The sequence below is a fragment of the Simochromis diagramma genome, unplaced genomic scaffold (assembly GCF_900408965.1).
Source record: "Simochromis diagramma unplaced genomic scaffold, fSimDia1.1 OVJJ01000216.1, whole genome shotgun sequence".
NCBI classification, from domain to species: domain Eukaryota; kingdom Metazoa; phylum Chordata; class Actinopteri; order Cichliformes; family Cichlidae; genus Simochromis; species Simochromis diagramma.
Genome location: NW_024386883.1, coordinates 9,827,992 through 9,843,464, shown reverse-complemented (window position 1 = coordinate 9,843,464; position 15,473 = coordinate 9,827,992).

The window sequence follows — 15,473 nt, the reverse complement described above, 5'->3', positions numbered from 1 at the left end:
CTTTATTAACAGCAACTGTTGAGGGCAGTTTAATGGCATCCCAATTATTTCAGTCCCGAGAAATAATTGGGATGAGTCCCTTGCCAGTTCCAGCCAGAAGCAGCCAGCTAGCACCCATTTAGAGAGGCTAAAGAACTGTAGGACTTAATGACAGTGTTAAAACGATTCTCTTTGGACAGATGTGTCTTTTATTTGGACCAGTGGATAGTTTTATAGCCAAATGAGAACAACTGAGCCAGTGGAGAAATACATTTTATTTGCAGTGCAAGTGAGCACTAACAGATAGGCCACTTAATTTAAAATAAATGCTGTATTTTTTTTGACCCTTCAAGGAATTTCATAGCTTTTAGCTTGATAAAGAACCAATATTCAGGGATATGTAATGTCCCTTATAACAAATGATAATGGTGTCTTTTAATTTTAGGTTTTGTGTCACAGCAGATTCACAGCATGATTCACTATGTCCAGAAATCTTCATTCTCAGTTTGTCTGTGTGAATTCACCAGTTAACCTTGTGGAAAACATAGCTGAGTGCTCTCTGAGAGGAGGTGAAACACTCCAAGTCTGCTTTTGAAAAATGCTTACAATGCTTCTCATTCTAGGCTTCATTAAAACAGACTCAGTGACAGAAGTGAAAGGATTTGAGAATTAAAACCAAACAAGTAATTTAAAGGTTGTATATTTAAAAAGTAACAAGGAAGAACAAAGTGGTATCTTGTATCCATCATCCATATTTTCTTCATTTTAATGCAGCTACAGCAACAGGTACACAAAAACATACTCTTGTCTTGTTTTTATAGATCGTAGATGAATATTTGCAGATGGCTTGCAACAAATTGTTTTACATCTTTTCGCAGATATGGAACATCTCTGTGCTTCTACAAAAATGAGTACGTCTCCTGTCTTTGCAACTTTATCTCACCCCGGAGTCAACTGGCTTTCTTTCCACCACCTGTTCTGTCAAAACTCTCGTCTTCTATCCAATATTTTCAATTTCATCTAAAGACTTCAGAGGTCCTCCAAACAGCTGGTGCTGCATCTGCCTCGAAGCAGGAGAAACTGCACACATGCACAATAATGTAAATGATTCACTCCTCCAGCAATATTATTCAGTGTGTTGAATAAAGATCTAAGCAACTGCAATATCATGGTTTTTTTTTTGTGTTTTTTTTGCTTTGAAGTTGGCATGCTTGATAAATGCGAGGCAGTGCATCCTTGTATTTTTATCATGCTGTACCTTTTTTTTCCCCCCACCTTGATTCACTACACCGTATTGTATGTTGAGTTTCCAATCTTTCTTTCTCAGTCTCAATTTTAGGGACAGCCTCATCAATATTAAATTCACTGACTCACTGTAGGTATGATAACCAAAACACATTAACCACCATGACAGCTGGAACACAAGGCTCAAACGTAGATTAATCAATCATACGTGGAGCATTGCCAAAATGGCAGCATCCCAAGGCTGTATCCGAATCGCAAAATGTAGACCAATATACTAAAGCACAAATCAATCACAGAGCAAACTAGTGCCTATCTTCAGAAACTCCACTGACAATTAAGCCCTTCCATATGACATTATTCAAAACTGGAAAAAAAGTTCCCATCCGACCCCCTCAGAATCAGCTTACTTTGTTAGAAAATACCTCTTGAATATGGGGTTCATCAAAAGGAATCATAATTTCATTTCAGGCTATCTTTGGTATAGCTATAAGTAATGGACATAGAAGCTTGCGTTAAATTATCAAATGCATGGCTGAATTTAAACAAGTCCTCAATGTGTCCCCCTCTGGACACACAGCATATGTCCAAACCTGTCCCATACTTTTGCAAGCATGTCTGGAGTCACTACAGCCACTGCCGTTGTTATGCTACCTACCAGCAACATGAAATTCACGAATCCCAGCATTTTAACAGTACATCTTTCAATCATTTAAAGGCTGAAAAAAAATTATTTTTGATACACCTTGTATTTATTGAAGCCATGTAAAATTTTACCTTCACACTAAGAATGTCATGGTCCGTGGGAGTGTCGGGGGCTTTTTCCACCTGTGGCAGTTGGTCCTCTGTCCATTCCTTAGGGGTGGGGCTTCCAGCACCTCACCTGGGATCCATCTGCAAGCAATCAATTTCAGCTTTATTTACTGTATGCAAGTTAGCACAGGGTCAACATTGCAATGAAATGTGTTTGACAAGCAGAACACAAGTCTCCCAGCAGTATAAACTGGAAACTCTCACGGACTTCCTCAGAGCTTTCAAAGCACAGACCTGCAAGTAAGGAAAACAAACTCATCAGCGAATTCTTCTCAGTTACCCGCTTCTAACTCAAACAATAACGCCTTCTCCGTCCGTAGCAGAATTCCTCTCGTTCCTCCATCCCTCGCCATGACCTCCTGTTTCGCGATCCAGTTTCCGAGGGCCACCCTTTCCTGCTCCAGTCGCCACTTCCCCATTGCCATATCTAACCAGAATCACATTCCCTAATGTTTCCTGCTGCTTAATAAAGACTCTTGTAAATAGTTACACTATGAGTTTTGGTGTCGGTGTTTGGGTCCACCCCTTGTGTGAACCTTCGGTTCATGAAGGGGTAAGACAAAGTGTTATAAAGGTGTAGGCGTGTTATAAGTCCAGATTTGCTAACAGTCTGGACCAGTGGAAAATACTATTGATATTAAAAAGCTACTAACAATGCAGGAACTCCAGCATCACTAAAGGTAAAGACGAACAACTTTATTAACTGAGCAACGCATTTCAGCTTGTGGCCTTCATCAGGGTCATAGTAACATATAAACCAATTTGTGTTTAAATAAAGGACAGAACACAGAAAAAAGGGGGGAAAAATTTAAATGAACCAATCACACCTTCATAACTAAACCACCTGACGTATAACAGGATGGTATTGGTTGATAGGTTAATTGGTTAAGTCACAGTCCAAGTGAATACTGGACTAGACCATTAACGATAAAAACGGCGGGGGGGGGATATTCCCCACCTATCTTAACATAATACATATGAGAAATACACAAAAAGAAAGAATGTTAAAATTATACAAAAAAAAATAGTAAACTGATTACAAGAGAATTAAAAAAGAATTAAAAAAAAGAAGTCAGTACAACAGATTGGAAAACAAGACACCGCACACGGAATCACATTTATGAAAAGGTCATTTATGCCTCTAGGATGCAGACTTATAAGAGTTGTCTAGAATGCTTCTCTTTTTTGCTGATAAAATAAATAAATAAATATTACCCATGTGAAAATAAGAGACAAGGCAAAATAACTGGCTAAAAATAATAAAATCATAAAAGGTACAGTTCACAAAAACTCACTGACAGAAAAATTGTCATTCATACCTCTAGGATGTAAACTCTTAAAACGGGATATCCAGAATGCTTCTCTATTTTTCTGCATAAAATTAATATTACCACCTCTTTGGGTGAGTTTAAGGACATTAATGCCTAGAAAGAATAAAGGTGAATTATGGTGTTTATCATTCAAATGTCTTTGAACAGGTCTGATTAGATCATTTCTCTTGATCGAACTTCTATGTTCATTAATTTGATCTTTCAAACGGCGGGATATTTTTCTCACTGTATCATGTAGATTACATTTTTAGTTCTGCATGTAATCAAGCCCTTAATGGCAAGTATTTCAAAAAGGTCAAAACTTTGGAGAACATTTAAATTAATTTAAATGAATGTCATTTACATTTTGAGTACAGCGACTAAGACCTCAGTCACACAAGCGTAGAGACTGCACAACCACCATTTGCTAGGGAAAAATATGTTTTCCATGACTGGTTGGCAAGTGTTTGCTGGTCTAGAGACTAATCAGTGACCCCCTGGTAAGCACAGGTTGCTGGAAAGAATTTTGGTAGTCACAAGGGAAAACTGGCCACAAAGAAGTATAGCTATTGCCGACAAGATACCATAACCTGTCTGCAAACACTCAGCGCCTACTTGCTGGCTCGCTACTGTGAGTAGTCTGATGTTCACTGTGCCTTACTGCTGCAACCAAAATGCCTATAATTAATATTTATATGAATTTTTACTAAATTAATCTTATAGAACAGAACAAAATATATAAGTAGCAGAACCCTACTGCTTCAGTAGCTGCTACATCCTTTGTAACCTTTTAATACTGAGCTGTCAGACTAAACATAATGGCTGTCATATTAAGGACAGATCAATCAATCACAATCTACCACCCTCTGCTCTGCACATCCAAATCACAAGTTCAGTTCACTTGATAAATTGTACGGCGGTGAAAAACAAATGAGGAGCCATGGTAGGAAGGAAAACAGCCACAGGTACAGGATGACATCCAAGTCTAAGACATAGTTCTCTTAATGACATCACAAATCTCCTACACTGAAATACATGCACACACAGACTTTTTGGAAGTGATGACAGAAAAAGCAACTGACACAAGTCTTAGGATTTTCAATAGGGGTGGGGGAGTGAGCTTACATTCCTGTTCCCTGTCAGGCTACAGGAGAAAGCTGGGGAACTGGGCTAAGACAGTGTGATTGAGCTGATGTGACATCCACAAGGTCAATTCTCACTCCTTTCATGCTGTGGCAGCATTCTTAGTGTGAAAGGAAGTATTCACATCCAAAATAATGTCTAACTACCTGGTCTTCAGGGGCAGGCACGGTCTGATGGATGGAAAAGCCCAAGAGCGCCAAGTAAGGTAAAAAGCATCAACATAAGCACAATTAACTGAACTTTACTCACTTAAGAATATCATTAGTGCACCCAGTCCATGGGAGTACTTCAGGGAATCCTTGAAAGTTTATATTCCCACGTCTTTAATGATATCTTAAAAGGGAGAAGTTCAAAGATTCTGAAGCCAAAAAACACAAGGGATGAATCTAATTATGCTGCGTGTCTGTTTTCAAAGAAACTGGCTTAAAACACCACCAAAAACCGCTACCAAACCCAAATACAAACATGCAAAAGTGCAAAACAGGAGTCCTTGCTTGAAGAGCGGTTATGGCTTCAATGCAATGCAAGAAAGATGAGCCTCTTTATAACTTGTTCTTCTAGTTAGGTTGCACACAAGCAACCAAATATCCTTCCAAATTCAACCTCAGAAATTGGTGCTGGAATATCTAAAGGTCACTGATAGACAAGCTTACAACCCCTTTTAGTCCATTTAGTTTCAAATCATTTAGCATAAAGAGACAAAAAAGCATGCTTAATCCAGCCATGCCTGGGTTTTTAAAGACCTCTAACATACTGAATGTCAAACGATTACCTGCATTTTCAATAATTACCTCTTAGCTTTTCTTTGCCAGACCACAAATCCACTGTGTAGAAGCATATAGAGACAACTTTGTAAAACGAGTAGCTTCCAGACTAACAAATACAGTTGCAGTGATGCAAAAGTTTTTGAGTTATGTGCAGAATGGGTGTGTAGAAACAAAACATCAAAATGTGCCCCCCACCCCCCAGACATCACTTTGAGCAGTAGAGACATGGACAATACTTTTGATTCTTGTTGCACTAAAGGACAATTATTCTAAGGTACAGTGCTAATTGCAACCAAGCCAGAAATGCCTGTTGATTGCACAGCATCAATTCTTTGCATGCATCTACAAAGACAGCATGCTAACACAAATCAAGTAGAGAAGAGTGCTGTGCAAGCTGAGTTTATGCTAACCCCAGCCAAGAAGCCTGAGCCTGATCTTCAGCAGGTAACAGTTACAGTGATACACGCAGTCATTCTTGTATCACTACAATTTTAATCGCTACTATTTCTACTCATCAAAAGAACTCAGTTTGCTTGTTTGCCTGTTTGGGCTGGCTTTCCCATTTCCTGTTGTCTTTATGTTCACACTTAAACACTAAAAAAATTATAGCTATTGTTTTTGTCCTCATTAGATAAGACAGTGGTAAATGTTCTGCCAGTACACTGCTATATTTAAAAGAAGCATTTGATGTTGTGGACTACAAAATTCTGATTGACAGCAACCTGCTAATTCACCCTCATGGCAGAGTGAAATGGGCATTCTCCCATTTGTCCATTCTACTAGGACAAATACTATAGCATCACAGTCCGCTTATCCAATTCAGGGTCGCGGTTGGGCTAGAGCCTATCCCAGCTGTCTTAGGGCGAGAGGCAGGGTACACACTGGACAGGTCATCAGTCTGTTGCAGAGCTAACACACAGAGAGAGAGACAACCATTCATACTCATATTCACACCTGTAGGCAATTTAGAATTTCCAGTTGACCTAACCCTACTAACTGCATGTCTTTGGACTATGGAAGGAAGCCAGAGTACCCTGAGAGAACCCCCACAAACACAGGAGGAACATGCAAACTCCGCACTGAAAGTCCCTGGCCTGATGGTGATATTGAACTCAGGAAGTTCTTGCTGTGAGGCAACAGTGCTAACCACTGCACCACCGTGCTGCCCTTCATGATCACGTTAGCAAATATATGTTTGCGTTGGGTAATTGGCCTGACAATTGACAAAGAGATCTGAACCTGATGTTGAATAAATGGCACTGCATTTGAGGCAAAGAAACAAGGAGATGGTGTAACGGTAAATCTTTCTACAACTCAGAGCTTATGCCCGCCCAAAAGCAAGCGCAGCCATCACCTTACACCTAATCATCTCAGCATGAAGAAGTGTGCAAAGATTCACAACTTATTTATGTTCAATTCAGCTATGATAGCCATCGAATAAAGTGGCCATATGTGTGGGTCAGGTCTTTATGAATTCTTCATGGTGACTGAACCTGGCAGGGGAGGATTTATCCGTGAAAACAGATGGGCAGGAAAAGAAGGAGGGAGCCATCAAGCTGAGTGAGCCCTGCTGGGCGCCTCCTTATGGCAGAATGAATTACCAAAGTCTGGCAATGCTTAACGTCAGAGTGCAGCACATTATCCCTGACTGATTATTTTTATATTGAATAGACTGAACCAAATTAAAAAGTGCACAGACAAAGTTAGAATAACACTGAGCAAAAATACATAGTAGAGATATGCAAGTTTTTGCAAGAATCTGTGAACTGACTGAGAGCTTGAAATATGGATTTTATGCTTCAGTCAAGTTAACAGATATTTTCTATGAAGTTCGGATATCCCATTGACCAGATTAAGGTAACACTATATTAAAGAAACTGCATTTTTTTCATATTTCTAATTGCTTGGCATGCATTGATAGTATTCACCAAAGACCCATGATCTCATAAGACCAAAATCCAAAATACACACTGCTACACATAACCAGAGACATTACCTAATTAGTGTGTAGCCTTTGTTTTTTGAAGCACTGTGGCTTTCTATTCATTGCAATTAATGGTCACCCACAAAGGTAGACAGAAATAGCATCCAATGTCATGTTAATTAGCACAGTGGACAGAAATGTTTTCACCAGCAAATGTACCCCTTGCCCTATTCACTGTTTCTTTTTCACTTAAAGTTTTTTCACACTAAGTTTTGCTACAGTTTTTACATCTTTAATAGAAATAAATCACTAAAATCCCTGAAGTACAGAGGATAAACATTAAACATCTCTCTAAAAAATGCAAACCACTCAACTGTTCTCAATTCTGGAGCATTCTTTGTTACTTGATTATCATAAACTTACTTTATGGTGCTCATATTTGGCAGACTGGATTGAGCGTAGTTTCAGTTTAATGGACAGAGACCAATTGTCAAACAAAATATCAGAAAAAACAAATTACATAAAATTTGTTTTTTCTGTGTGTTTTTAAAGTACATTGAGTCATTATTTTGGGTAATATCATTAACTTTGACTTGTGTGTCAATAAATGATCTTACTGTCCAAATTATAATTTGCATCAACAGGTGTAACCAGGGAGGTAATATCAAATTATGGTCACTACCAGTACCACACCATTCCTTCAGTGACTTTTGATAACGCCGAGTTTCTATAAATTTGTGTCAGACAATGAATCTGTCAAAAGAGCAGAAGAAATCAAGTTTGTATACAAAATAAGGGTGAGATAAATTCACAAAAATCTTGTAAATAACCGGCCTCCACAAACTGATAACGATATTGTTCTGAAATAAATACATGATGCTAGTAAATATTAAAAACTCCAGAAAATAATTTATATTTTATACAGAAATTCTGACTTATGTCTTTGCCCTTGAGCAGGTGTGCACTACTGTAAGACCATAAATAATCATTTTTTACCATGATTAATGAGTTATTTGGCCTACAAAACATGACAAAAGAATGAATAATGTCCGCCATAGTTCTCCCAGATGGCATTTTCAAGCCCAGGGCAACATCTTCAAATTGCTTGTTTTGTCCAGTTGATGTAAGACAGGGAAAATAAGAAAAAAAAAACTGTTGATCCAGGATAGAAAGTGTGAATAGCAATGCATAAAAAACATTTTTTAGGAGTTTTGAAAACTACTGCCACAATTGCGTTATCAAGAAGTCCCAACAACTATTAGGGATGCCTGGGAACGTTTAGCGCTGTTGCATCCTAAATAAGCATGAAAGGCTTTACCTTTGTAGCTTCCCAGGTTACCAGAGAACTGTTGTTAGTGTTAAACTGTTCTCAGTAAAAGTTGTATTGAGGAGCAGGGAAAAACACCATCATACAGAAGAAGACACCAAAATGGACCAAACTTCAGCCAAAATGATGCCTGAGATGAGCCCATCCACAACACATATTAGCAATAAATATGTTGTTTTGTGGTTTGGATTAACTGCTATGACAATGTTAACTACTGCATACTATTTGACAGTGGTCAGATTTACTAGAACATGAAATTTGTTTCACCTATTAAGACATGTCAGTATGTAACCTGTGAAAAAGGGCTATTTCCTTACATGAAAGGCTTTACCCAGATGTTTCTCCTGCAGCAACAAAGCTGTAAGTATAGTAGCCTGGCCAGGCAGGACTGCGTTACCATTCAGTCAGTGCTAGCTATGTGGTTCGATGATGAATAGTAGCCAGTGGACCAGCATACAAACACACAAGACTTATCTGTTTAAAAAGAAAAAGCTGTTCCCTCCTTTGGGAATAAGCAAGAATGCTGTTCTGGCATTTTTCACTACAGTCCTGGATAATTTAGTACCCTGTTAGTGAATTATGTGCATATCTCTGTGTGTTACACGACACTTATTCTAGTTTTCTGTTACACAATACAGAAACTATAAATAGTAATAAAGCCAATGTGAGAAAACAAATCTATAACTGGCATTGAATTAGTACATGGACTGTGTTTTACCTGTAAAACTGCATAACGTGTTGAGCAAGCCAAAGATCACACAAAATGTGCAATTATAAAATATGTTATATTCTCACTAAATTGTGTTATGCATCATATGTGCTACTTTAAACTGTATGGGAAAACATCTGAGCATGTATATGTAAATTCTAATTTGCTTTTTTTGCCTTTCCTTCATGTGACTAAACAAAATTTGTTTATTCCATCGTAACCAATTTTAGCAAGCTGTTCCCTCAGCTGTAATAGCCACACAATTATTAAGGGTAGATGGATGCCCAATAACAGAGACTACTCCTCACTGAGCCCAGGAGATTAAAAAAAGCAAAGAAAAAAGGTAAGGATGAGAAACAGGAGCAGAAGATCACATTTCCTGTCTACTGTATGCCATTCCACTAACATAGATAACATTGAAAAATGCTTCCACCTCCAAGATCAGAGATGCAATTATTTTCAGAATCCAATGTCAAGTTCTTGTCCATCTCTCATTGATGACCTAAGGCAAAATACTAGGCCTGCAAATGTGCACTGCATGAAACTAAGATAGTATAGAATACATAAAAGTATGTTTCTGTTGCTTATTTGTTGAGTTTCTAATGTATTGTTACAATTACAGCTATAACAGTTTTCCATGTTAAGACTTTTTTAAGTTAGTGTTACTTTTTCAAACTTTAGTTAGCATGTAATTCTGTATAAATTCTACCCAGCATTAAACAAAATTAGCAACAGTCCTCAAATGAAGGTGCGCAGGTGGTTGGTTTGAGTCTATGATACATGGCAGATTGCTGTGGCACTGCTCCAAACATTTTCAGGCTTTTAAGAAGACTAAGTGTGAAGTGTGAATATCTTGCTTTAAAAAAATAAATTAAAAAAATTAGTGAGAGAAACTAGCTGAGATGTTTACCCTGTCCACAGAACAGTCAGAAATAACTTACATTTCTTAGTAACCATAACTCATTATTTCTTAGTGATTTGTTTGCCAAATTCAAACAAACTGAGAGTTAAAAATGTCCAAATTCATTAAACTCCAATAATATGAGAGGTGTGGCTTGTGTTAACATGAAGTTTCCCTAGCATCCATAAAATAGAGGATTTACAAAGTTTAGCAAAGTTGGAGTTTAGCAGGAAGTTAGCTGGCTAATTTCCATCTAAATATCATGGTCTTGATGTATTTCTAAAAAAAAAAAAAAAAAAACATAAAACACACAACATGGCTATAATTTTAGACATAAATAGAGATGTAAAACTAAAGATCATCGATGTTTGGGGGGTTAATGAAGTTGGGCAAGCTGACATTTAATGACGTGCTAGTTACGGCGCTATGGTTTGGCTCTAAACACAATACCACAAGAAAGATTGAGGATGAGACTAATACTGTTCATGTTGCAGAGCAAAGACACCTTCGGCCAAGAAAAATTTCTGAGAAGAGCTCGGCTACAACACGAGATGAGTCATTAATATATTTCTTTATGGTTTGGATTCATTCAGGGAGAGCAGAAGCAAATGGATGGTTTGGATGGTTTGGATTCATCGCTGTGAAAACGTCCTGTTCTTACAGTTAATATTCACACTCACTTATTGGCCTCACACTGATTAATTTCTAAAGTTTGCAAATATTTGGTGTTCAGGACACTGAAGAGACTGCTTAAAGATGATCCTCAAGTGCATATTGTGCATATTGTATAATGTATCTTATTCATTTATTTATAGAGATTTTGACTAAAATATTTAATTTTTCTATTCATGAAAGCAGAACATCGTGGATAAAAATGCAAAAATCAAATGTTTTATTTCCTTCTGGTTTCTTTTAATTGAAAAACAAACCAGATTCAGTTTTTCAATTCAACAACTGACTGTACAAAATATCAACAGTCCTGTTTTTGATATTAAGTGATGTCCAGTATGAAGCTTTTCATGCATTCTATGTATTTGTGTCTTAATAAAAAATGTGTAAGAAAGGAATGACCTTACTTTGGTCTAGTATTTTGTGCAAAAACCACAAAGGAATAAAACTGCAAAAACCTTCTCTGCACTATGTGTACCCTTCCCTCCTTGTGTTTACCTGCAAACCAATATTCTCACAGTACGGCCAAATATACGCGAGACCCTGAGACCCTTGGGGGCTCCCTAACAGAAGTGTGATTCAGCATGAGATTGCGAGATTAATCTTGATTTAGAATAAAAGCAAAAGGAGTCAATACCTTTTCTTTCACTGGGGGCTAATCAGAAGTGCAGGAGGCAGAAAGTGACACACACAAACGCTCAGACACTGCAAAACTCTGTCGTCTGTAATCTAATTTCAGCCACGGCATGCTAATTCATCACAATTACCTACTCAGCCTGGATGGTACCATTAGAAATACATTGTCTGCATTACCACAGAGAGAGAGAGAGAAAAAGTGTGTGTGTGTGTGGGGGGGGCGTCATGTGGGAGTGCATGCAAACTTGCGCTTTGATGTCTGTTTGAGAACTGAAGCACTCTCAGTCTCTTTGCAGACTGTTTCATATTCAGTTACATTTTCCTTACATCCTGAAGACTCCTGCATTTATGTCAATAATCGCTAAGATCACATGCAGACAGATATTTGTGGTATTTAGATTATGAGCGCCTTTATTAGAGCAGGGCTAAAAAAAAAAAAAAAACAGCAGCAGAAGTTTAAAAAAAACACATAGAATTATAATGCTTAAATTGATTTCTTTGAACTTTGTACAAGGTTATTGTTGGCATTACACTGAGTGGATATTACCAAGCCTGAGGTAGTTCACTTAGACCCTCATTGTAGCTGTACAACATCATACCACTATGGGATTGTGCACAAGCTAAAAGGGTCTGATTGAACCTTAAAAAGGATATGAGGAAAATATACAAAGATTTCCTTTTATAACTTCATATCAGTAAAAGCTAAGTAGATTTTTCAGGTAAACTAAAATCATCCTAACTGGCATCATAAACTACAGAGATTGGTTCTGGTAAACATTTATTTTCAGAGATGTATAAATGAATTGTATGATGTTTTGAAATAAGATAACCACTTCTTACAAGATTTGCATTCTTTTTAATGGCCTTTTGGATGTTTGTTTTACATTTGCACCTTTCTGATTGGTTTCTGAACAATAGAAGACGGTTACCATGCAGCATTTTGCAAACTAAGCAAATGTTTCGTAGCTTGCAGAAAATGGAGTAAGCTAAATGTACCTGCACATAAAAAGCCAATCTAAAACACCTAAGTTAGTCCTCATTCACATAGGTGTGTAGACATGTCTACAACCATCTGGCAACTACAAAATATTTTGTGATCAGTTGGTAAGAGGTTTTTTTGTTCGTCATTAGCAAGGAATTGGTTGCAAAGAGATATATTGAGCTGCACCAAAAACTTCCTTGCCTTTTTCACTATCAGGTTGCCTTGGTCACCAATAATCTGCCTACTTATCTACAAAGCTTTCACAAAATACTTGCCAAAGTGGTAATGAAACAGAAATAAGTGATGAAAACCAGAAATAAAACTAGAAAAGCTACAGAGAAGATGACTTTTGTGTGGCTCTTACATTGCTCTGAGGAAAAAGCTCCACAGAAATGTAATTGTTGTACAGAAATTGACCTGAAGATGTAACGTTGTAGAAGTTGCTCTAATAAGACTTAATTATCATACATAAAGACATAACATTTTGAAACCTAGCAATGAATTATAACACTGTCTTATCCTGTGCTGAAATTCTTTTTTTTTTTTTTTTTTTTTTTTGTGTCCCGTTTGGATCTTTAGCCATCAGAATTGTTGTCTTAAGGCCAAGAAAGATGCCAAGCGGATTTATTTTACCAAGTGGATCATCATGGCCTTGCCATATTGGTCCATTTGATTGACCTTTATTATAATTATGAATTTATTTTATTTTCAGTTGCTACAAACGGGACAGACATGACTGGGGGATAGGACAGGGAGAGAGAATGAAAGAAAGAGAGGGAGAGAAAGAAAACCAAAGGGGAGAAGAGACGGTGAGAAGGGGGGAAGAAAGAAAACAAAACAAAACAAACAAAACAAACAAAACTCCTGGGTCACCTGTATGGAGAAAAAAAACAGAAGAGAAAGCAAACAACAAAGAGCAACATAATAAAAAAAACAGCACCATCACAATAAACTAGCTAGCAGTAGATATCAGTAGATACTAAATAATAAACGATATTGTGCAGCACGCAAGATAGACAGCGCACAATGTGCTTTGAGGCAGCAGCCAAGAAAGCTGTAGTCCGCGTCTGTGAATACCCGTGTGTACACCTGTGTGCATACCTGTGTGGATCAGCATGCTTGCATTCCAAAGGTTTCTCCATGTAACGATCTGCTAGGGAGTGTGGGGAGCCACAGCCCCGTCCTCCAGGGCATGAAGCAGGTATGGAGGAGATCAAAACTCCAGACATCCAGAGGCCCCCAGAACACAAGAGACCAAAGAAGACCAACAGAGGGGCAGCCGCGCTACTGTCCCAGTAAGAGCTGAGGAGAGTCCCAGATGAGGGCTCACTCAGCAGCCACCGAGCAGAAGCCAGGGGGAGTTGCAGTGACGCGCCCGTGAGCTCCGCCGGCAGCCAGCTGTGCCTGAGTGACCGAGCCCCAGGCCGAGAGGCCGGGGGCACCCCACCTCCGAAGTGGCCCGAGCGAGCCCCAGGCTCCAGGCCCCGATAAGCGGCCGCCAAGGAGTGAGCCGGTGTGTACCCGGACGCCCACCCCCAGACACAAAGAACCACCAACGCACCACAGAAATGTAATTGTTGTACAGAAATTGACCTGAAGATGTAACGTTGTAGAAGTTGCTCTAATAAGACTTAATTATCATACATAAAGACATAACATTTTGAAACCTAGCAATGAATTATAACACTGTCTTATCCTGTGCTGAAATTCAGATTTTGATCCACCTATATTTTTAAATAAACCTCCATCCACAGGGAATACTTACCAGGGCAGGACAACTCTGATGCATGGGCCATCGGACAAGCAAATACTTCAAAACTTTTGTGCTTGTTTGACAAAAAAGAAGCACCGCAGTCACATGGGCTTGCTTCTGCATGCTCACACGCACACACACTAATGCACTGCTTAAGTAAATTTACAGCACTTGCGAAACCTGGAGTGACCTCTCAGAGAGGAGCAGTGAGGAGTGACACTAAGTCTGGGGTATTAGGTAACGTCATTAGTGCTCACACTTCATTAGGCAGAGACAAAAAGAGCGAGATGGAAGAGTGTGGAGGACAATGTGTCAGTCAGTGTACATCAGCTCAGCTGGACAAGGAAGTGATCCACATGCTATAACCTCAAACCCACGATATACAAGGACATTTATATCAAATCATGCCATGTTTCACATTTTTAGCTAAAAGATATTGCAATATGGTGTCTCCTGCTGACTTGCTGGTTCCCTACTAAGTCCATCACAAGGTGATAAAATGACTCAGGCATGAGTCGAAAGGAAAGGACGGTGTGTTTTGACAAACACACAAACTTAAACTGTGGAGTGTAGCATTAGTTGTATGGAGAAATGGCTAAATAAAAGAGCTAATGCACAGCTACATTAGTTTGGTCAGTATGGATTGGGTAAAAATCCTGTAACCCTTTGAAGCCACATTTGAAAGGAGTTTTAATGATGTACATTGTTCAGTTAAAAGGGGGTCACACTTCATGAAACAATGCTATCTCTGTCTCTCTCTCCTTTATTTTAAATATGGACCAACTAGTCCATTTGACTCTGATCAACTAACTGTTGGGGATTAATAGTTTTGCTGTAATGTCTCAGCACTCAAAAGCTTCAAAGTCCTGAGTCCTAAGCATTAAAACCTTTCAAATTTCTGCTGCAGTATTACACAACAGGATCAGTTTTCTTCAGTTTGGTACATTTCGAAGTGGTCGACTGGCCATTATTCAAGTAAATTCTCTCAAATGTATGCAATATACGAGAAAAAGAAAAAGAAGAAGAAAAATCTGAAAGCCGTTTTGAATGATCGTGTTTAACGATTATGGAGCATTGCTAGAATATGTTCCTTAGTGATACAGTCTTTCTTTGATAAGTAACTCAATGCACCGAATAGCATGTAATCCAAATTCATTTAGTCTTTATTCCTGAGAAATGTACAGGCCTCTGGAGTGTATGAGCATTCCTAGGAGCACATTACATTAAAGTACCTGCAGCTGGAGGGACATTCTGCTGTGATTGGTGGTTACGGTTAGGTTCGGTTGAGTGAGTCGGCAGTTTTTGTAACCCAGAACCA